The sequence below is a fragment of the Coturnix japonica genome, chromosome 1, assembly GCF_054131305.1.
Source record: "Coturnix japonica strain WE chromosome 1, WE-NBRP24, whole genome shotgun sequence".
Classification (NCBI taxonomy): Eukaryota; Metazoa; Chordata; class Aves; order Galliformes; family Phasianidae; genus Coturnix; species Coturnix japonica.
Genome location: NC_140663.1, coordinates 140,552,359 through 140,576,101, shown reverse-complemented (window position 1 = coordinate 140,576,101; position 23,743 = coordinate 140,552,359). Strand labels below are relative to the sequence as shown.

The 23,743-nt window shown below is 36.7% G+C and overlaps 1 long non-coding RNA gene across 1 annotated transcript in view; it reads right to left on the bottom strand.

The window, feature by feature from the left end:
* Positions 1-623: 623 nt before the first annotated feature.
* Positions 624-23,743, bottom strand: part of LOC146762752 (uncharacterized) — a 62,509-nt gene continuing 39,389 nt past the window's right edge. Inside the window, exons 2-3 of the long non-coding RNA XR_014948324.1 lie at positions 5,513-5,598; positions 624-919 (exon numbers count right to left, since the gene is read on the bottom strand). This is a non-coding gene — a long non-coding RNA (uncharacterized LOC146762752). The remainder of the gene's footprint in view (positions 920-5,512; positions 5,599-23,743) is intronic.

The window sequence follows — 23,743 nt, the reverse complement described above, 5'->3', positions numbered from 1 at the left end:
ATATAGTAATGAATACTGATACAAGCACAAACAAAACACAGTGTTTTGATACTTGAAGTACCAAATATTTCTGTTTACAGATAGACATCCTATAATTCATTAAAAAAGAATTTTATTTGCTTTTAAAACTGCATATCATATGCAGAGTTCTGTAATCACAACACAAACTGCTATTTACGGATCAGTAGTTACAGTCATGAACAGGGTCCTGTGAAACCAGATGAATTTAACCAATTGAATTTATTTGAATATTTTTAAAGTTACTGACACTTTTCTGGGCCCCTTTCTCTTGCCCATATCCCTTGTGATTTGATGGCCACAGACCTATCTGAAAATGGAGAGAAAATTTCAGTTAATGCTAACTGTTCTAGAGAAAGAAAATGGATGAAAAGAATGAAAAGAATGGTTGATGTGGGGCCACTAAGACTGCTGAGGAGATATTGTGGTCAGAAATAACCAATGAAAATCACGTGACCGAGCCACACTTTGCCTTACTATCTGGAATGAATGAAAATTATTAAAAAACATTTCTCCTTTTGATGGCTATAATAAATTCACTTTGGAATGCTGTGCCTTTGTGTGATAAAACAATTTTTTAAAAAAAATACATAAGCACTTAAAGCTTTGAGAATATTACACAAACCATTTATTTCTCTAAACATCTTATTTTAAACAGGAAATTCAGAATATCAGACAGCAAAACATGTTTGTCTGTTCTACAGACATGTAATTTAAAACATACAAATAAATGCTCAGTAAATATAACAATTCTCATAATATAGACTAGAAAGCTACCAAGGAAGTGTTATTGGAGATGCAGAGTAGTCCTGGTTATCTGCAGATGTGTCTTCACACAACAGGAGAATGGTAATCACTGGTATTGCTATATAGGCTAGGGACAGGCAAGCCAATATCTCATCTGAAAAAACAAATAAATTCCTCAGATCCTAGCTGAGAAATTTTGCTAGGCTGATTAACACCTGGGATACCCATGCATAAACAATACTTTCATTATCTATGCTATGATCACACCACAACTTATCTTCACCTAGGTGAAAGCCAGAAATAAAAAGCTATTTTTCCGTAAAGAAATAATTTGACATTTAGGAAAAAAGTTTTTATGATTTCGTAATGCAAATGTTTTCTCCACCTCTGTAGGAAAAATGCAGTGAATTCTTGAATGTTTGTGGACAAATTACATGACAGTTTCTCTGTAGGCACAAACATACTGAAGCAAGAGCATTGCTGTGTGATATTTACAATAATGTGACCATCCTTTCCTCTCTTTTTTCCATTCCTCTGCTATTCTGTTTCTTTTAGCCTTATTTACAACTTTACCATGCACAGTTTTACTTAATTCAACTTATTCTGTCCCAGATAACTAAGGTGACTATTAAATATAAGTCTAAGTAACATAAGTCTATGTTGAACTGAAGACATGCCGGACAAGAAATCAGAAGCAAACTTAAATGTGCTGTCATGGTTTGATGATTTTTGGTTACTGGTATTCCACATCATAACATCAAGTAGTGCACTGGGAATTAAAGTGTTAATGCTCCAGTTCCGGGTACCTACCCAGAGGAGAAGAACTACATTCCCCAGGGATTTTTGCAGTTAGAGAGGAGATATAATTCCTGGCAAGGTCACCTGATTGGGGCTTTTCATCTTGGTGCTCTTCTCCTTCACTTCTCCTCACTGTTGCCTGTCCCAACTGTGTTCATCACTTCAGTATCAGTGTAAGGCCTTCCGCTGTTTGGACAGTCTCTCATTATATTTGATTTATTAGCTTCAGTTCTAATTATATTGTATTATAGTGTGTTATCTTGCATTCCAATACCATATTTAGTAAATTAGTTTGTTTCTCCTCAGACCATTGCTGCTGCTTTAAATTATTTTGGGGTCCCCTGTTTCCCTTCTCTGGAGGTGTGGATTTTGCAAAATCCCTCCACCCCACTAGTCATGGAACTGGGTAGGACCAGCCCATAAACCACTGACACGTTCTTCCCTACATATGATCCTTGATCAGTAACAGATCTGCATTGCTGATGGTTCTTCCTTTCTTGCTAAATATAAGACTCAGCCTATTAAAAGCCATGCTGGAAAGAAGTCATGATAACTTTGTGTGAGGGGAGGATTCATTTAGATTAATTTGCCTTTATGAGAAAATGCAAGTCAGTACATTGTGTGTTCCAGCAATTTGTGTCAGCCTAGTAATATATACTGCTATTAAATCGTGCAAGCATTTAACAGGAACAATGAACTTAACATTTAACAATTGAACAAACATTTAACAATTAACAATGAATTTGCAAAAAGTTACTGGTCTTGTAAACATTCATTTCTTTACTTATGTATTTGTAGTCTTACTAATCTTACCAGAATGCTATAAAATTCCAGAACTTGTTCAAGTTCACATGCTTGTTTTAAGCCTAACAGAGCAACAGTATGTTGATATAACCCCAATACCCATGAGGAGAAACTGCAGAAAGAGTGGGAAGCTCACAAACATCCTATGTAATACACCAGAGCTATCTTAATTATTATTATGCACTGTTTCTATTAGTGTCACACAATGCCTGTATCATAGCATAGTCCCAAAGGCAGCTTCTGTGTAAGCAGCTAAAATTTCATATCCTGTTACCTGTGGCTGCCTTGCAATTTTCTTGCTTCAGAGTGGCAGAGCCATTAGCATTCCTCAGCCTCTAAATCAGCAGAGCATATATACACAGGCTTAACTTCGAACATACCTAGAGACTTGTTTAGATTCTCTGACCAATTAAGAACTCATTCATTAGCTCAGTCATCTGCTGAACTGATTTGCAAAATGAAGGTCCAGAAACCTAGAGTTGAAAAAAAGTTTTTCAAAGTAAGAGGAGGGAAATAATAATGTGGGAAATAGTTCCACGTGTAATACAGGAATTAAAGCTACGGCTTATGTCATGGGGTTATCTCTAGATATCTGTCCATTACAGGGGAAACATAGGACCCGGAAAAGACCAGATGAGCAAAGGAAAAAAAGGGATTTGCTATGTGACCCATCCGGACCCGGCTGCACACTCTGGGAGAGGGAGAAGGGCAGAGAGCAAGCAGATAGTTCCAACAAAGAGAAAACACGATGGCAACAATCTGAGGAGGAACAGGAATTTACTAAATTCCTGCAGATTTTCCTGTACCTCTGTCTTCCTAGGAGCAATCCCGATTTTCTTCCCATGGCCCATTTCACTTTTTCAAGCTTTCCAACTAGGTTTCCCTGCTTGCTACTCACAGTATTGCCACAGCCCTCTTTCATATACACACCAGCCACCACCTCCAGCTGTACCCTGTGCTCCTGTTCAGGAGGAAGGCCCTGCTGCTTGGTGTGGTTCTCGGATTGATGGCTGTTCTGACTGGCCAGCATGCATGCACACTGACTGGCCAAACAGCAGCCTCACTGAACACGGCACCCCTGAATTCAGATTGATGCTTTTCTTTCAGAGGACTTTAATTTGATTCTTTCACCTGCATACATCACATTCCTTCATATAAGCTACCTACGAACATGTCGCTATTGCTTGTTAGATGTCTACCACTGAACCAATAAATAACATAGTAACAGTCCAACATAGAGGACTTAACAGGACTGAAAGACTACTTGACTGTTAGGATGCCATACAAACTCATCAGTTTAAAACATTACTTATAGAATCTATTTATTTCTTAGTTACTTCAGAGAAAATTACATGTTTATTGCACATTTAGATGTGACAATAGTGAGACTGAATAAAACATGACAGTGATTCAGTGGATAAATACTCTCTCACTGAAAACCATCTAGAAAAGTTGCCTAGGAGACTTAGTGAGATGAACTCACCCTGATTCACAATAGGACTCCTGACACTGCTCAGTTTTAGTGCACTGAAATTAATCACTGAAATTAACCAATGACACCTGCCTACTACATCCATAGGTGCATCAATCTTGATTGCTTCCTCCTCACTTGTTATTATGTGAAGACTGACTCCTAGAATATTGTATTACCATTTACACTGGCAGTCTGTTAGCTTTCTTTATTAAAAAATCAGGTGTAAAGAATATTCCAAATGTCCCGAAATGTACTTTTAAGTATAAATATATAATATGTATATAAATGTCCCATCTCAACTGATAAAGTATCTTCAAGAGATCCCTGGAGGATATGTTAACACTGAAACAGTTGTTACAGGAAAGGATTATTATGAAAAAATATCTGTATAAATAGATGCTAAGGCTGAATTTAGTATGCGTGTCCAGAAATTGATGAGCAAGTCTAAAAATGCTATCCTGATAGATTTTATATATTATGTTTTGTAACCATCCATGAAAGAAATTTTAATAATTCTAGTGAATGGAAAGAAAAATGCTTACATTTGCTGTGTAGTTTGTAATACAAACTAACAGAAGTAATGAAGACATGCAGTTTATATTGTATTCTGGGGCTGATACTACCACCAGTGCAGCAATTCAACTGACTAGGGATTTGTACTAGTACTGAGATAGCGCATGTCCTGCACGAACTAAGTCTGTATCACCTGAAAAGGAAGTGGGTAAGCAAGCTTTCCTCAACGGTCTGTCTGCTAGAATATAACAAGTAAATTCTGAAACTTAAGGAAACAAAAGTCACTTTTCCTCAGCTCACTATCATCATTAAAGACCAGATAAGATGGCTACTTTCAGTTTGTAAAGTTGAATTGATACCAAAGGCTCAATAATATGCTTTATTCTGCATCTGTTTTTTTGTTACTTTCTTCCACGTTGGTGCTTTTGGCTCCTCTCTTCCAGTTCAAGTCTCATTATGCCACTCTTTCCCTGGCTCGCTACCAACACATTATCCATTCTTTTTCATGAACAGTATACAGCCTCTCCTGTCAAGCTCCAATGCAAATTCATCCATTCCACCTTAATGCCTTCCCAGTCACTCAGCTCTTGCTTAGCTGAATCCCAGGTCCACACTCTCTGATTACTTTTTATCACTTTTAACTCAATTCTCCCCCTTTTCCTGCATTTACTTTTGTTTCTGCCAGAATTTTTCTGTTCCTCCAAAAAAGCATAGGGAACACAAGTCATGACCTTCCTTCCTCACTTTTGTATGTATCTCCATTTTCCTTATCCTTTTACAGATCTTGCACTATTTTCTGTCACAAACACTGGCATTTCTCCTTTGCTCTCTCATCCAGACTCCGTCTACATTCCCTAGTGAACCATCTTCTCACATTGTTTGCTGCCACACACAGCCTCTCTTTTCTCTTCAACCTAACCTCCAGCTCTACTTTCCATTTACTGTACAAGATGCTTCAGGTGCTTCAGTCTTAGAAATTTTTACTTTTGACGTCCAATTACAGCCTTAACACCCTTCTCCATTTAATTTTAAATTTATCATCTATTTTGTTTAAAATAATCTTTAACACTCCAGACCATACACTCTCTAATACAGCTTTTTGACACATTCATCATCTTTTATACTTGCCCTTTTCTGTACATGAGATTTTGTACTTACCCTTCCCAATATTGTCTTCTACCAGTCTTCCTTTCTATTCATGCTTTGGTCCCATCCTTTATGAATCCATACCAAATTTCTTCTCTCTGCAAGAAGGAGTTATAAAATGACTCCTCCTTAATATTCACATTATTCGTAAAAGAAAATGAACTGCAAATATTTGAAGACTACGCCACAGTTTTCAGCACACAAGAAAGTCTGCTTTGTGTATTTCTGTCAGTGGATTTCTAACTACTCAAGTTAAAGAGGACTAAGCAAGGCCCTCAATTATCTTGCTATGCTAATTATCTTAGCTATGCTAAGGCACATACAAGATAAAGAGGTGATTCAAGACAGCCAGCATGGCTTCACCAAGGGCAGAACTTGCCTGACCAATTGGCTTTGGTGGGCGGGGGAAGGGCGATGGATGTCATCTACCTGGACTTGTGCAAAGCCTTTGACATGGTCCATCACCACATCGTTCTGAATTGGAGAGGTGTGGATTTGAAGGTTGGACTGTATGATGGATTAGGAATTGGCTGGTTGGACACAGCCAAAAGGTTGTGATTAATGGTTTTGCATCAGGATGGAGGCCAGTCACAAGCTCACTGACCTCAGGGGTCAGTCCTAGGACCAGTGCTCTTCAACATCTTCATCAGTGATATAGATGATGGCAGCAAGTACACCCTCAGCAAGTTTGCACATGATACCAATCTGAGTGGTACAGTCTATACATTGGAAGGAAGGGAAGCCATCCAGAGGGACCTGGACATGTGGGAGAAGTAGGCCCGTGTTAACCTAATGAGGTTCTATAAGGCCAAGTGCAGGGTGTTGCACTTGGGTCAGGGCAACCCCAGGTATTTGTACAAACTGGGGGAAGATCTCCTTGAGAGCAGCCCTGCGGAGAGGGACCTGGGTGTTCTGGTGGATGAGAAGCTGTATATGAGCTGGCAGTGTGTACTTGCAGCCCAGAAGGCCAACTGTGTTTTGGGCGGCACTAAAAAAGGGGTGGCCAGCAGGGAGAGGGAGGTGATTGTCCTCCCTCTACTCAGCTCTTGTGAGGTCCCATCGGGAGTACTACATCCAGGCCTTGGGCCCCCAGTACAGGAAGGACGTGGAGCTCTTGGAGCAGGTCCAGAGGAGGGCCACTAAGATGATCAGAGGGCTGGAGCACCTCTCCTATGAGGAAAGGTTGAGGGAACTGGGCTTGTTTAGCTTGGAGAAGAGAAGGCTCCAAGGACACCTCATTGTGGTCTTTTAGTACTTGAAGGGAGCGTATGAACAGGAGGGAGAATGCCTGTTTACAAGGGTGGATAGTGATAGGACAAGGGTGAATGTTTTTAAACTAAGACAGGGGTGGTTTAGGTTAGAGATTAGGAGAAAGTTTTTCACACAGGGGGTGGTTGCACACTGGAACAGGTTGCCCAGGGATTTCGTGGATGCCCCATCACTGGAGGCATTCAAGGCCAGGTTGGATGTGACTCTGGGCAGCATGGTCTAGTGATTGGCAGCCCTGCATATGGTGGGGGGGTTGAAACTAGATGATCATTATTGTTGTTTTCAACCTAGGCCATTCTATGATTCTATGATTTCTGAAAACAAGCAAACAAACAAACAAACAAAACCACCATATCTCTCTAACAATTTCTCTGATCTCTAGATCAGATTTTCACCTTCATGTCTGTACCTCAAACATATTATAAAAATCAGGCTTTAGATAGAAGTTAGATTTTTCAGGCCACATCTCATCCAGACTGTGTCAAATGTCTAAGATTTTTGTCAAAGTATTTTCATGATGAATTTGTCTGTGTCCTCTCATTCAGCTACTGCCTTCATACACAAGTCACGCACACACAGAATTCCTGCATTACATTCTATCTAGATTACTGCAAGTCTCTTTTTTGCATCATTAGTGAATAGTGTTGCATAATACTTGGACTGCTGTTGCAAAGACCATATTCTATCTCACTGCTATCATAACACTTCTTTTCCTTTTCCTCTCACCTTCTCTCATTTGTCACAGTAGAAAATATCAACCTTTAAAAACACTCTTCACTCTTTCCATACTCTAGTAATATATTCAGTTTTGTACTGATTATTGGACTGTCACGCACACCTAGTATTCAGGATTTGTTGCCCTCTTGTTCCGCTCTTAAACAAATACCTGAAGTTTTGCCCAATTGGCCCTTCATAATTACTTTAACATCTGTAAGTCCTTCTCTACTAATTTTCCTCTCCAGGATTCCACTCTGCCTTTGATGCCTGCAGAAAAAAAGCTTGACAACATCTTTTATCATTTTATTATTGGAACTATCACGCTGTTGTTAAAAATAACCACTATGCTGGCAAGCATAGCATAGTCATCTTTCAGTTATCCTCCATCTATGCCCATCTACCTGTAAGTATACACATTTTCTTGTCTTACAGATAAATAGTTAAATAGGATGCTCTTTAGGGCAGGGTCTAACTGTCTCCTCTGTGTTTGCACATTGCTTAATACAGCAATGTCCTGGTTCGTGACTCCTTGGTGGACAAGTAAATAATAATGATAATATCTCCATTCTTCCTCCTACAGAGCTCACCCACTGAGCTGACGGCCTAAATGAAACCCAGGGTGATTAATAATGCATCCTTTTACTGACTCTTACACGTTATTATTCTTGTCACCTGTCAGGATCCACTTTGAGGGAAATCTGTTGTTTTCTGATGAAAAAGAGAGTAAAAAAGCGGCAATTTCTTTTGCCCACTTCTTCACAAAAAAAAAAAAATTAATTAAAAATGGATGAATCATAGCGACAGTCATGAAAGAATTAAACCTCCCTTTGGGAAGGTAGTCCCATAAGGTGTCAGAGTTTTGAGGGGTTGTCATAACAATCCCTGGACATTACATTTGCAATATAACTTTCAGTCTTATTCTGGTGCTAATTAGTGTTTGTTATTGTATGGACATTTGCCTGCTGAAAACTAGACTGCAAGACCATGAACCCCTTTCACATAGGCCACTGAACCGTAAGTAGATGATAATGAATTTTGGTTCCTACCAACCTGGACCAGATTTGAAGCAATGACCTAGAGGTGAGAAACTCTACATCTCATTACCATTCCCCTGAGTAAAACAGTTCTCAAATCACAGGATGAAAAGAAAGAGAGGAAAACCAAGCCTTCCTGGTATGAGTTAACGGTCCACATGAACTTTGAATTTCAAAGCTCTGTCTCAATCATTAATTTAATTCAACTTAAGTAGACTTTAAACTCTTTAATTTATACAATCAGAAAACTCAATAGCCAAAACAAATAGATATGAAAACAATTTTTAGAATGGAAAGGTAGTTACTTGTTCCCACTCACCCATCCCCCTACGGTTTTCCTTTGTCACACCAAGCCTGATGAGGGAGATCGGATTAAATATGATTGCCTACTCTTCTGCCTAACTGACAGCTCACCTACAGTGCTTTCAAAAATAAATGTTATGGCTGTTTTTGTATAAGCTTCAAACATGTATTATTATAGTACATATATAATATTATAATAATTATTTATAATATTATAAAACATATACATGTTTTATTGATTTTTAGTTTAATTCTTTAAAGTTTTTGTAGCTGAAGAAAGTTGCCTGCATAGTGAGCTATACAAGTGGACCAGTTTGCAAATGGATTCTTTTAAGCTCTTGAGCAGTGAGATGATGCAATAAATTACATGGATCGACTGGTAAAGAATGAATGCACTTTTACCAAGTGGGTCTTGTGAAAATAAGCTGTTAAAAGATTGCAGAATGACGTAGTAGAAATAGCAGTTAAGGAAGAAACATAACACAATCAAATTCATTCTCACTAAACTTTAGACCTTTTGCTGTAATTCTTTATATAAAAATCTATTTTTTTCTTGACCGTTAATACTGATAATTATATCTGTATTTCTTAAGAATATTATGAGTTGCCATTTCTGCATAGTAGCAGATTGAATTTATTCACCTTACGGATATATTATTATCACAGATAATAACTGCAGCATGATAATTATCATTAATTATTCATTTGGATTAAGAGGCAAATAGGCTTGCATTCAAGGGTCTTCCAGAGCAGTGTTCATTGTTCCAGGGCCGTGTGTGCCAGTGTGACTAATTCATACTCTTTTCAGTGCCACTGTTGACATCTGACCGGTCCCATATGTATTTATTTCAAAATATTATAAAAGGAATAAGTGCATCATTTCAGGACATAACCACTAAAATAGACATATGGTTCTTTTCTGCCCTCTCAGTGAGAATATGCAATTTTCTATTAGAAGATGCGCTCACAGAGTATCATTTCAATAGATCTGTGTGTATGCCCTATCTTTGCATTCCTGTGTCATCCTATTTAAGCTTATATAAGCCAATATATTTACATAATAGCTTTTAGCACAAATAATAATGTGTGAAGCTGTACACTTTGCTGTTCACTGAGCATAGTATTTAGTCAAACTGATTTCAATACATTCTGAAGCAGAACTAGGTTTAACATACAAGCATATCCCTAGTGCAGTGTTAGGAAAATCCAAGGGAAAGGAAAAAATAAGCTAGAAGGGGGATATGGCTGATGAAAAAGGGACAATAAATAATATAAATGCTAATTCCTTTATGTGGCTTTCACCCAATACTTATTAGCAAGCCGCTCTCTCCATCTCATTCCCTCTCTAATCTTTGCTTCATTTCTAAAAAAATGTCTTGAAGGTAGTAACACGATCATCTGAGGACCAACATGACAGCTCCAATATGCACAGAGTGATAAATGTCAGTCTGGCTTTCATAGCTCTGAGGCTGCACTTATATATGCCCTCTGTGACTTATCATCTTTGCTTCCACAGATGATTCCTTTTTATTGTTAATATGTCAGCATGGGTCCAATGCTGTTCAATATGAATTGTTCTGTAATAGTCTGAAATGCTTCTTCCCTAACTTCCATTTTAGCTTGTTCCACTATTTCTATGCTTAATTTTAAGGTCACGTCCCTAATGTTCAGGAACAAAGGCATCAGTATCCATTTGGTGCAGCATGCATTTTATTGGATAAAAAGACAGAACAAGAAAAGATGCAGACACAGTACAAGGAAGTAGTGTTATCAAAACTGTTAAAATATGGGACTTGAAAACGATAAGACCAGACAATTAAGAAGGATGTTATCATAGCACTAACTGTAATCCCTTCTTGCACACAGAGACAGCATGTTGTTGACAGAGAGAAACAGCTACGCAGGACAAAATAATGACAGCACACTACAGAAATAAACAATGTGTTTGCAGTTATCCCCTTCAAAATACATATCTAGAATTAAGTATCTAGAAAGAGAAAAGGCAGCAGAACTTCACAGCCTGTCTGCAGTAAGTCCTCTGGATAATGACACATTCACCATAAAACTGGTTGCAAAAACAGGCAAAATCATCAAACAATACTTTAAAAAAGGAGGGCAGAGAGGTGGCATGCCAGGATTTGAAACAGAGGCAGATGTAGACAATTGAGATAGGCTGCTTGGAGTGAAGGGCTCTCTACTAACAGGAGAGAGGAAAAGAATGATTTACTCAAACTAGAAGGGGTAACACAAGCTGGCAACATCGGCTAAATGATGTACAGAAATTCAGCGCTTTTTTCATTTGTATTGTGGAAGCATCCAGAGACCAGCAACTGGCAATACTGTGAGGATATAATGTTGAGGAAAGAAGAAATTCCTTGAACTTTTCAAAGGCAAAGTATGTGACACTGTCAACACAACACACAACATCTTTATCTTCATTTTGAAGAGACATAGATTTGATGGACAGACCACTCAGTGGATAGGTGATTGACTGACTGGTCACATACTAAGAGTTATGGTCAACAGTTAGACATCCATGTCATGGAAACCAGCAACAAGTAGTGTTCCTAAGAGATCTGTATTGAGACTGATATTGTTTAGCATCTTTGTTGGTGTCATGGACAGTGAGACTGAGTGCATTCTCAGGAAGTTTTATCAATTATAATCCCAAAGCCTTAAGGGAAAGGAGTTGGGGCTGCTGGTGGATAGGGATTAAATGATCGCTGGACTGGAGCACCTATTAGCAGAGGCTGAAGAGCTGGAATTTATCATGCTGGAAAAGCGAGGACTCATCAGTGTGTATAAATACCTGAAGGGATGATGCAAAGAGGATGGAGCCAGGTTCCTTTCAGTGTTGCTCAGTGCTAAGACAAGAGACAGTGGGCACAAACCAAAATACAGGAGGTTCCACGTGAACATTAAGAAACACTTCTTCACAATGCAGGGGATGGAGCGTTGGAACAGACTGCTCAGTGGAGGGTGCAAAACTAAATCTCAGTGTGAGCTCACAATACAATGATATAGGAACAAAAACTTATCAGTTGTTAAATAAGCTGAAAAATCTTCCAAATATTATCTGTTATTATATGTTTTCAAATGCCCATCACCTCACCAAAATAGTCTTTGCTGAAGGACAAGACTCCTGGAGAGCCCTACTGGAGAGCTTTATTAATTTTTATTAGCATTGTTTACTTATTTTTAAATCTCTTACAAAAGTGGAGAAAATTGTCTCTTTTACTTTACCTTAAGTGAAATAGTTTATGATTAGAAAAGAAAGCTTTTTCAAGCTGATAATTAAAAAACAGATCATTTCACTCCTTAAAAGAACGAGTAGCAAAACTGAAGTTTTTAAGGGAAGCAGCTCATATTCTTAATTAGTGAGTTCTAAAATAAGTTTTATATAATCAATTATTTTGTCATCTGTTAAAACATCAGAGCCTTTTACTCTGGGCTTATGAGAAGTCTGGTAGTACTACTAGGTAACCTTCCTGAAAACAAAAGTGATTTTATTTTAAAGGCTGGCATAAATGTCATAATTACATACAGTATTTGTAGGAGAAAACAAAGTAGATCAAAGAGGGTGACAGAGAAGAGACAAACAGCCACGGCAACAGAGATTTCATGCTCAGAAAAGGAGCCAAAATAAATTATATTTGATCTCTGCTAACACTTTTATAATTTCATCAGGAATAATCTCTAGATCTTATGCATTACTTCTAATCCTCCTCAGATACCGGGCTGTCTGTAAAATTCTCTTTTTCTATGTGATGCTGTCATGCTTCTGCTCTGCTACTGCAGTGCTGAACATGTTGCAGGCAAATGCACTCTTGATCTCCTAGAGGATAATTTTAGTTATATCTAAGCTGGCAGGACATGACTGAGCTAGAATAGATGAATAACAAACTGGGCGTGACTGGAGACAACTGAATCTGGAATTTTCCACATCATCAAACATCGACCAAAGAAAGGTAGCCAAAAGCTGACCATTTCCCAGACTTACAAGTACTAACAGTTTGAGTGACAATGTATACAAGAGAACACGTTATTGTGTTATTATATTTTCCCCTCCATTTTCTGATTGAGCCCATTAAAAGAGTCTGCTTGAATCTTTGGGTGGTTTTTGTGTTGGTTTTTTGTTTTTGTTTTTGTTTTTTCCAATTTATTTATGGAAAGATATTTTTACAGTCTAACCCAGTTAAGCTTGACAGCTTGTTTACAATAGGACCCAGAAGACACATTACTCTATGCACAACAATATAAATACATTTGAGATGCACACTTACACTCATAACATTTGTTAAACATCTGAAGTGTTCAGCGAAAAGGTATCCAGAATGATCTAATTCACTATTTAAATATTATGAAGGTAAAAGGCTTATTTAGTTTGCTGAGAATGACACATTAACATAATTATAATGTATTTTAGGGAAGCTGTATATCACAGATAGTTTTTTAGACAGTTATAATGATTTAGTAGAGACATTTAAATTTCATCAGAAAATCAGAATAATGTTTTATCTCTCTTTGCGTAAGATTTTTTATTTGGACATGCAAACTGCTTCAAACTGAAATTAAATTAGGTTATCAGTATTGTCCATAACTGAGTCTATGTCTACTTCATAAATTAGTGTGGACAAACAGGAATCTAAAAACCACTTCCTCCTCTGCGGAGAATTGCATCAGACCTACTCCCACTTGGTCCTTAGATGTGGATACTCAGGAACAGTTCAAGAGCTCCTCTGGTTTCCTTTGGTTCTAAAGAAATCTGATGTGTGCACCCCACAAATGCTCCAAAATACAGTCCTAGCCACTGGAAGATCTCAAGATCTCCCTTGTGCTTGTCAAAAGGACTGACAAAGACCAGCTCTCAGAGCAATGAATGCTGTCCTTCAGTAAAATTACAGTGTTGATTACATATCACAAATAAATCTCAGACATTCTGCCCACCATCTGGAAGCTCTGTACAGTTATAAGAGTAGAATTTCATATTTCTTTCTACCAAATTAAATTCTCTTTTAAAGCAATCTATAGATATTGTTAGTAACTTGTTTTGAATTACTCCATTTAAAGCCTGCACTGAGCTGTTACAGGTGAATTATTAATCTGCTGCCATGCTCAGGGTATTAACACCAGGAAGCCCTAACAAGCGCACAGTAGTAGCTCCAAAAAAGCATTACTCTTCAGTTTTGTTTGCTGCTGCAGTAAAATGCAGTAGCAGTGGAATATCTTAAAGTTTGCTCTGTAATTTAAAAGGACCGTCCATTGCCAGAACCCAGAGCTGTGCTAGAAGTTCATTTTTCTCCATCTGTGCAGCATAAAACTTTAATTGTGAGACAGTTTTTTTAAAGTCCTGTGGCATAACCTGTAAGTAAGTGAACTAAAGTGTAGTGAGCATTTATATATAACTTTAGAATCTATCTCTACTCCTGCAAAGTGATGGTTGCATTGCAGAGGATGACCTAACATAAGCCATCTCCCAGTCCGCCTTGTATTTCCTAATGAAACCTCATCTCCAGACACAGCCTATTCCTGTTCCTGCATAGTTCCTTTTTTTCCTCATGGATGACTGATATTTAACATAAATGAAGTAGAATGACACCAAGGGATGGATGGTTTGTAGGTCAAGAGCAACATGAAAAACTTCCCTGGCTATTTTGACACAGTTTGCAGTACTGTAAATTTTTTGTGTTCATTTTCTGATGATATGCATGGAATTAAGCTATTCTGGAGAAAAAAAGTATTTTAAAGAATAGATTTGCACACATATTACCTGAATAATGATGCAAGAGGAATTTCAGAGTAGCACAGCTTTGAAATTCAGGGCTTTACATTCTTATCCAATGGAGTGGGGGTGGGGGGCAGGGAGCAAATATATAAATACATAAATAGATGAGATAAAGAGATAAATAGGTGAATAAATAAATAAATCAGTGTACCTTATGCTGAACACTATTCTGACTTTGATTTTAAAAAAAAATAGAGTGCTCAAATACATAGCAGCTGGATTGATGTGTATTGGGAGCATCTATAAGTATTTGTGAACTGCACAACGCAATGGAGGGGCTTCACAGATTCTAACCCATCGGACATTTGTCAGCATCCCAGACTAGCAGCAATAGGTTTTGTGCTACGTCAAGGCTGTTTCTGCCTGGTGATGCATAGCAGTGTTTCAGTATTGCACTGCCACAACTGTCATGTTTTTCATCCTAAAACAGTGCCTACTCAAGGGTAGCTCAGCTATCTCTGTAAAGCATTACATTGTGTAGTAGATGCATACCACAAGCCACCAGATTTGCATACGGTTGTGCATGTGCTTTCATAAACCACAAGTTTGGGTGTCTCCTAACAGCCAGGGTCTGAAGAAATGTTGGTTATCTTGCATTATCAGAACATTCTTGGTGATCAATTCAGTGTTTTAAAAGTTCATTAAAAAATTCATTGAATAATTAAGGAAATAGTGAACTCTTTGTGGCTATTTTATGAGCAGAAAGAAAGGTTAAATTCATGGGATAAATTATTCATTGTGAGTTATTCACTCAGCTTTAATAGTTTGCAATTCTATAAAGAGCTTTGCTTAAGAAATGTGCTATATAAATCAATCAATAGCATTAATAATATGCAGGAAGGATTTTCTCCTTTGTGATCTGTTTTTCAATAAATTGTTCCCCCTTGACACTTCAAGTACCATCATATGACCATTCCTCTAGCCCCCAGTGCCCCCACCTGTCTATCACTGGGCCGCAGCTGTGACATTCAGTCACCAGGCCACCTTCCAGCTCACACCAGTATATTTTATAGTCCATCAGAGCTTGTATAGACCTTGAGCCACTCCTTTATATAACCATTTTGCTAAGAATTCAAGCAAACCCAGTTACACATACATCTACACATACATGCTTTGTTACTACATGCTTTAAAGCACACTGGAATGTGAGCATCATCACGCAGACTTCACATATGCCAGGTACATTCTGCACAGCCATATATTAAAGGTGTTGAACCACCTCTCATTTAACAGACAGAGCCTACTCCAGCTTGGGGAATGACATCCAGAAGAGATAAGGCTATGTCTGAGCAAAGCTGCAGCAACACATACTTCAGGGAACAGAAGCTATGTGAGAAAGCACCCAGGTGCTGAGCAGGCTTGTGCAGCCTGTGCAGAAGTAGATCCAGTGCCAGCCTTCTGCACCCTGAGTGGTACCCATTCCACCTACATTAAAGTTAGCGTGAATGTATACGCACGTGCCAAACCACAGTACCTTTAGTTAAAAACTTAGCTCCTCCCCCACTGGCTGCCTGTTCAGTTCTCTTGTGTGATTCAGCCTTTGTGAATTTGCAGATGCCTGACACTACAGCTCTTGGAATGAATGTCAAAACTCCCATTAGCCTGTATGGGAAGAAGTCCAAGTACTTTTTACTTCTGTCACCCTTCAGATAAAGTTTATGTTTTTCACCTCCTCTGTCCTACCAGTCCAATCTTCCTCAAATTACCAGATGCCTCCTTCTTGGCAGTCAGTCTCTTTCCATTCTAAGATCACCCAAAGCCAGCAGTATTTACAGAATCTCTCTGGTATTACTGTATAGGATTAGGAGCTCTGTCCCTACCTAGCCCCAGCTGGGATGAACTTATTTGTGTTGGAATGTTTTGTCAATATTAATTTTTATCATGTTGTCAGCTGCCTTCATACATCCTATTGGTCAACATATTCATTCTTCCCCCAATATTAACTGGCTAATTTAAATAACTTTTTCCTCGGTTGCAACAGAAAGCAAATGGAAACTGCTAAAGTATCAATAAATCCCTCAAAAAAAATTATATATATATATATAGCCATGACTTTTATTCTTTAAAGAGTAATTCTAGATTGAATTATGTTGATCTTGAAATCTAAAAAGTTAAATTCTCCTGAAATATTTATTTGACTATAGGTGGGCTAAAAAGGTTCTTTTCAGTTTAAATTCATTAATCCTTGCTGTTTATAATTCAACCTATACTCAACAATTCAGATGAAAATGTTGAGACATTTTCTATGGTGCTCCTAATAAATCCCCACAGAGATGTACGCATCCTGTGTTTTCAAGCCTGTTTGCTAATAATCATTATTTTGTTGTTTAATATACTCAAATAGGATGATTTTCAGTGGATTGTACTCTTAAATTCTGAGCATCCAGTCCTATACTTCTCAGTTATATTTGTAGAAATGCTAAAGAGCATCCCTGCAACCAAACTCTTAGGGATTTGTGTTCTGAACATATATATAGCACTGTATAATATCTAAGATCTGAATAAAACCTAGACATTAGTCACCTCACTTTGGACACCCAGAATATTGAGTGAGTGATTTAAGTAGCATAGAAGAATAAAGTTTAGATGAATTCATTGACCTATGGGTATGTGAAAAAATGTAAAGGAATTATTCACATAAATTAACATTGTTCATTCTAGACAATAGATGATGTAGATATCCTGTGGAAAAAGATAGGTGGCAGATCATGTTTCTAAATACTGTACCGTAAAGTGTCTCCACCAGAGGGGCAGATTTAAGTTTCATATACATAAGCAATCTTAACTGTATTTCTCTTTTATGTTCTTCAGTCTTAATATCTCTCTTGGTCTGTAAAATTTGCATATTAACACTAAACAAATCTTTTCCATTCCTATTATTTTAAAATAAAAATGTTGTTCTACTCAGTCTTCTAGCAGAGAAATATATTAAATATTCTGTTCTTGCTTTATCTCAGCAACCTATCAAACACGCAAGTAGAAAATGAATTTTTTTTTATTTTTTTTTTTTTTAAGTATATACAGAAAGATTAGTCAGGTAGCTGTATTGCTAGTGAGGAAACAAATCTGACTCAAGAGAATCAGAGGTTAACCTCTCAAATGTTCCTCCTACTGAAATTTGTGAATACTACCATGTAGATCAGTTTGGTATATATTTATACTTTCCCAGTGCTTACATAACACAGTTTTAATACTACAGAAAGTAAAGTGCTGAACCATTTCTGGTATTTTATTGTGCTCCTAAACTATTATAGGTATGACAGATGCCCTACTCTTCTAACTATGGAAGATTTTTTTCCCAGCTCAATCACAGCATTTCCATTAAAAGATGGAGAATCCTCCTCTAACCTTGGCATACCTTCTCATCATGATTAATTATTTTACACATTCAGTAGTTCATTAGGGAAGTGTCTGATGGCCTCAGGACACAGGTATCTGGCCTTCATATGCATTTTTTCGTCAACCTCTTTTTCTTCTGTCTTTCTGCTGTGAGATAGAAAACACCGTATTACTTTGTGTTTTCACTGCCATTTTTGTTTGGTCTTTTTCAAATAAGATTTTTTCAGTAAAATCTTTCACTTTCTCTCTTCAGTACATCCATCATTGAAGCCAGTTAGTATCTAGGTAAAGTTATACATTACACCCAAAAAGAAAGATTTTTTTTGTAAAAACTCATATATCTGAAGATGATTTACTTACCAAACATGAGATATTTCCAGAAAAAACACAAAAGGTTAACGAAGACCATATAAAAATGTGTATTGTTTCTTGGAAGACAGGATCATGCATTACTTTCAGTAATGATAGTTTAAACTAGAAAAAAAAAAAAAAAAAAAAAAAGAAAAGAAAAAAAAAAGTATCAATATGGAGATCTGTTGGAGTGTAATGGAGAATAGTACTGTGCTAGCAATCTATGCTGATGATGTTCAATAATCTGTAGTCTACTACTCTGATAATTCTAGTGGGGAAAAAAGACATTCCACAACATTATTTGCTATAGTAATAAATAACTGTGAACTGCAAATTATTTTCTCCACTTTTTTTTGCATTTCAGGTGCAAAATAAGTAATAAGTAAGTCTGAAATTAAGCCCGAGGAGAAGCATGGGGCAAATTCTCAAGTATTTCTTATACTATTCAATATGCTGTTGTGTCAGAACTGAAGAAAATAAATGTTATCATAGCTGTGGTAAAATTGCTTTAGTGAAAGTCCTGCCATAATTCTATCTGCTTTCAAAACAACCCAGATTCCACCCTAGATGCTGGCTTGAAGATAGATATGTCACAAAATCTTACTTAATTGGCTTTCTTGCGTCAGAAGAGTACACAACTTTCCTGCCTCCAACTATTCTGAAAATTGGACTGCTGTTTAAATTAGATGCTTTTGTTCATAATACTAGGCTTCACTGAAGTATGCCTTAAAACATTATTTACTGGATTTTGACTTTAGAATTTTACTACTCTTTTTTCATCTGTTGTTCACTCATCTGGATTTTTGCAACAGAAAGCAAATGGACAGATAGATAGGGTGACAGGATAGATAGATGATAGATAGATAGATAGATAGATAGATAGATAGATAGATAGATAGATAGATAGATAGATAGATAGACAGATGGACAGATAGATACATAAATTTTTGTTATTTCAGTATTGGGCATAGAGTTTTGTTATTTCAGTACTGGCTTAACTGTACTGCAAAAAACAAACAAAAAAAAAAAACCAAAAAAAAACCTGAACATTCAAATATAAACATGGACTTCTCAGAAAATGTATATTTTTACCTTTATAGCTGAGCTACACTTGTCAGAGATCATGGTTGTCAAACCTCAGAGCTCAGTGTATTTTCATTCTAAGCCGAAGGTGTCAAGATCTCAGGCAAGTAGGCCACATAAAAAGATTGTATGTGAAGGTGTTGGTCTTTCCCTAGATGAAGCTATAGTGACTCTACAACTCATTTTGGAGCCAAATCTAGATGCCTAAATTTAAGTGGATTGAACAAATCTTTTGGCTACATTAGTTAATTTTCTCAATATTATTTTTCAGGAGTTAGTTTAACTAAGTCCCTTTTAGGAGAGATGCAGAATCTACCCATCTGAAATATCTTGTAGGCCACAGTTAAAATTCTGTGTACAAACCATTCTGTAATTTTCCCCTCCTAAATATCTTCAGTGAAATTTCTTGAGCTGTGGTAGAGCAAGATCATACCTGGCTAAAGTAAAAAAAAAACAACTTCAGTCTCACAACTTCATTCTCTGACATTTTAAACTATCTTCTGTAGTCAAATTCCTTGTTTCAATCTGTTTGTTTACAAAGGAATTCACATAAGTCTAAAGATCTAACAAAGAGTTGTCAAGGTCCGAGTGAGTAACCTCTAGTTCTCCTTCATGTCTGTGAAGAAACCAAGAGAAATACATGCTTCTAGAATGAGATTCTAAATCTAGTGATTGCATGCTTCTAGAATGAGATTCTAAATCTAGTGATCTATACTGGAATAAGATGGGTCACAGTCCAAGAGAGACAACTATCTCTCTTAATTGATCCATGAGTTTAAACAAGTATTTTAAATGTAGACATAGCAAACACCTACAGTTGGTCGTAAAAGGGTAGACAATTTATTCTTTCCATAATTCTGGATGCATCTACATCTACCCAAAAAATAACTGTTTTAGGATTTGCACATGTTAAAAGCTCAGTTTCTGTTTTTATAGCTACTAGAAAACTCCAGTGTGGAGAGTGGTTAGATATTTATTCCACCAAACCAGGATGAAAAGCCAAGGTACTGACTTCCCTTATGGAATTATTATTATTTTTTTAGAATCATAGAATCACCAAGGTTGGAAAAGACCTAAAAGATCATCCTGTCCAACCGTTCACCTATTACTAATAGCTCCCATTAAACAATGTCCCTCAACACAACATCCAGTGTGTATTTTTTTAATAATGCTACTTGACCCAATCTACATGGTACTGGAACAGTCTTCCCAGGGTAGGGGTCATGGCACCAAGCCTGAAGAGCTTGAGAAGCATTTGGACAAAGCTCTCACATACATGGTTTGGCTTTAGGGTGGTTCCATGTGGGTCCAGGAATTGGTCTGCTTTCTTTGTTGATCCCTTCCAATTCAGGATATTTGATGATTCTGTGATTATATTTTTTTCTCTAAACAGTGTAAAATTTTAAAATAATACTAGAAGTATTTTAGCATAGCCTAAAATTAAAACTTTTCAAAATCAATCAAACAAACAAACAAAGATGAAATAATTCATTACAATATAATCCAGAAATCTGAAGGTAGATATCTAAGGTAGGACAGATGCATCACACCTTAGATGTGACTCAAGTTATAGCAGTCAAGTCACCATTCAGATGCATGATGCAGTGACAGCTCTTCACGGTTATATCTACAGCTTCCATCCTAGACCAGGATCTGGAGTTTGTCCCTGCCAGCTGTGTCTGTACCCTCCAGGCAGCACATGTGGCATGGGAGCATTTCCCAACATGTGTCTGTGCTTCATGAGTCAGATGATTTAATGCAGAATTTTATCATGGGGCAAGCGATCATATAGGAGACACAGAGACTTTGGCTATGAAAACTGCTTGTTGTAAGTATTGGTGGCTGATGACAGAGACTCAGAGGAGAGAATATCTGAAGCTCCCAGTATAGGGATGAAGCTCATGATATCCATGGGCCAGTCTGGTTGAATGTCCTTTGTAATAGGCCTCCCTGTAATTTTCTTCAAGGGAAACTTCCCTCTTCATCCCATTCTGTATCCTTTCTCTTCTCTTTCTGTTGCTGCTCTCTCCATCACATTACCTCAATGCCATAGAAACATACTCAGCTGCCTGACTTTGCACAGAATTTGCACTTAGCCAAGCTAAAGCAGTAGATGCAATTCAGATGTCTTTCTTCATTGAATAAGTTGTTCCTTCTTAGATTTGTTCTGGGAAGGCAAGCACCACACTAGATTTTATTCAAAAAGAAATATATATATGTATCTTTTTGAATAATTTGAAGAAATGTATATATATATATATGTGTGTGTGTGTGTGTGTGTGTGTGTGTGTGTGTATAATGTATATATATACATATATATAATATATACACACACATATATACATATATATAATATTTTTAATATATGTAAAATATATATGATAAAATATATATATATACACACACACACATATATATACACACACATATATATTTCTTTTTGAATAATTTGAAGAAATATATTATATATATATATATACATACATATATATATAATATTTCTTTTTTAATTAAATCTAGTGTGGTGTTTGCCTTCCCAGAACAAATCTAAGAAGGAACAACTTATTCAACGAAGAAAGACATCTGAATTGCATCTACTGCTTTAGCTTGGCTAAGTGCAAATTCTGTATATATGTGTATATGTATATGTATATGTATATGTATAATCATTATAATTTTTGTTTCCATTCTGGAACTGATCAAGGGACTAAATAAGTTCCTGCCTAGCTCAGAGACACTTGTCACTCTTTTTTATAGCATGATGATTTTAATTCTGGAGCTGTGAATTAGTACATTTTTAAGGACAAATTTAGTCACAATTATAGCAGATGTAGCACTGCCAATACTCTGCCATTCCATTCCATGTTCTCTTCACTCTTTGTACACTTATATTACCTTTTAACTTTTAGAAGATTTTCACTTTAATTTGATTTTTCAGATATCTGCTAGTTTTTTTGGTGTTTTTATTTTTCCTGTTTTGTTTTCTATTACAAGCAGGTGTATAAGTAGTTGGTTTACACAAATTTCAGAGGGATTTTTTTAGATCATAGATCTATAGGGAATAGGTAGCTAATTTAAAACGTTTCACAGATTTACACTGAAGGATGCTCCATGAAAGAATGACACTACAAGTTACATTAAACAAGCAAACATTTGTTATGGGGACAGTAAAATTTACTTTTCACAAAAGGAGCCTACAGTAATAATGCATTCAATTCTATTTCCCAGAATGCTTCTTAAGTATGTTAATAAAGTCTTTATTGTGTCTGCTTATAAAAGTCGCCACCATTTCCCATTAGAAAGTCTCTGTTTATTCATCAAACATTTACTGACAGTGACTGCTGGGAGCAGGCTCAGATTTCCACTCCATTACACGTTTGTGGCATAAAACACATTAATTATAGATATATTACAATATTCAACTCATTGAGGAAAAATTAGATGATCAAGGCTCATTTTCCTTGACAATAAGCAAGTTAATGAAAATACTAATTACCTGATGATGAAGTGGAGCCTTCAGGATTGAACGCTTAGCATCTGTACAAGAGCTCTGTGAATCTAGCACAGAATATTAAAGCCAGAAGCACTAAAGGATGGTTCATGAGGTCATCACATGCCCTTCATCACAGGACAAAGAGTAGTTAGTTCATAATATAAACTTTTATGTTCAGCCTTGCTATGTGTCACACACAAACACACTGTTTAAAATTATTTTTTCAAGAAATAATGCTTTTTTGAATTAGTAGATATGTTGCCTAGCTCAACTTTTTAAAAGAGCTACGGGACTTAGCAATAATGAATTTCATCATACAGACACAGGACAAAATGTGGTGAAAAGGAAGAAGGCAGTCACAAGATTTCCTTTGTTTTGTCCAATTTCAGATAAAGTCATAGTCAAAACTAATAGCAGATTAAGTTTCATATTCATGAAGTTCCTTCATTCATCTATTTATTTATTTTTATAACAAGCACTTCTACTTTTGTGTGTACTTTTCTTTTTATAACACTTCCATCTTAGATTGTAAGTTGGAATCAATCTTTATGTCATCCTTTGGTTTCTTTCCAATGTCAGTCATACTTCATATCTACCTTTGACATTTCGCCAAGACATCTATGTAATTACTGGGGCTGAGGGATTTTATGGATCTTATGTCCAAAAATATTCTGGAACTTTGTTCTCACTGTATGAGAACACTGTTGTAAGTCATGGATCAAATGATCTCCACCTATTTTTTAACATGTTCTTCTTGAAAAAAAAGATAAAACTATGTAAATCTGACAACCTCTTTTCAGGGAGAGGGATAGTACAACCTGTGTAGGGCACAAATAAGTATGTTAAAGATCTCTACACTGTATATAACA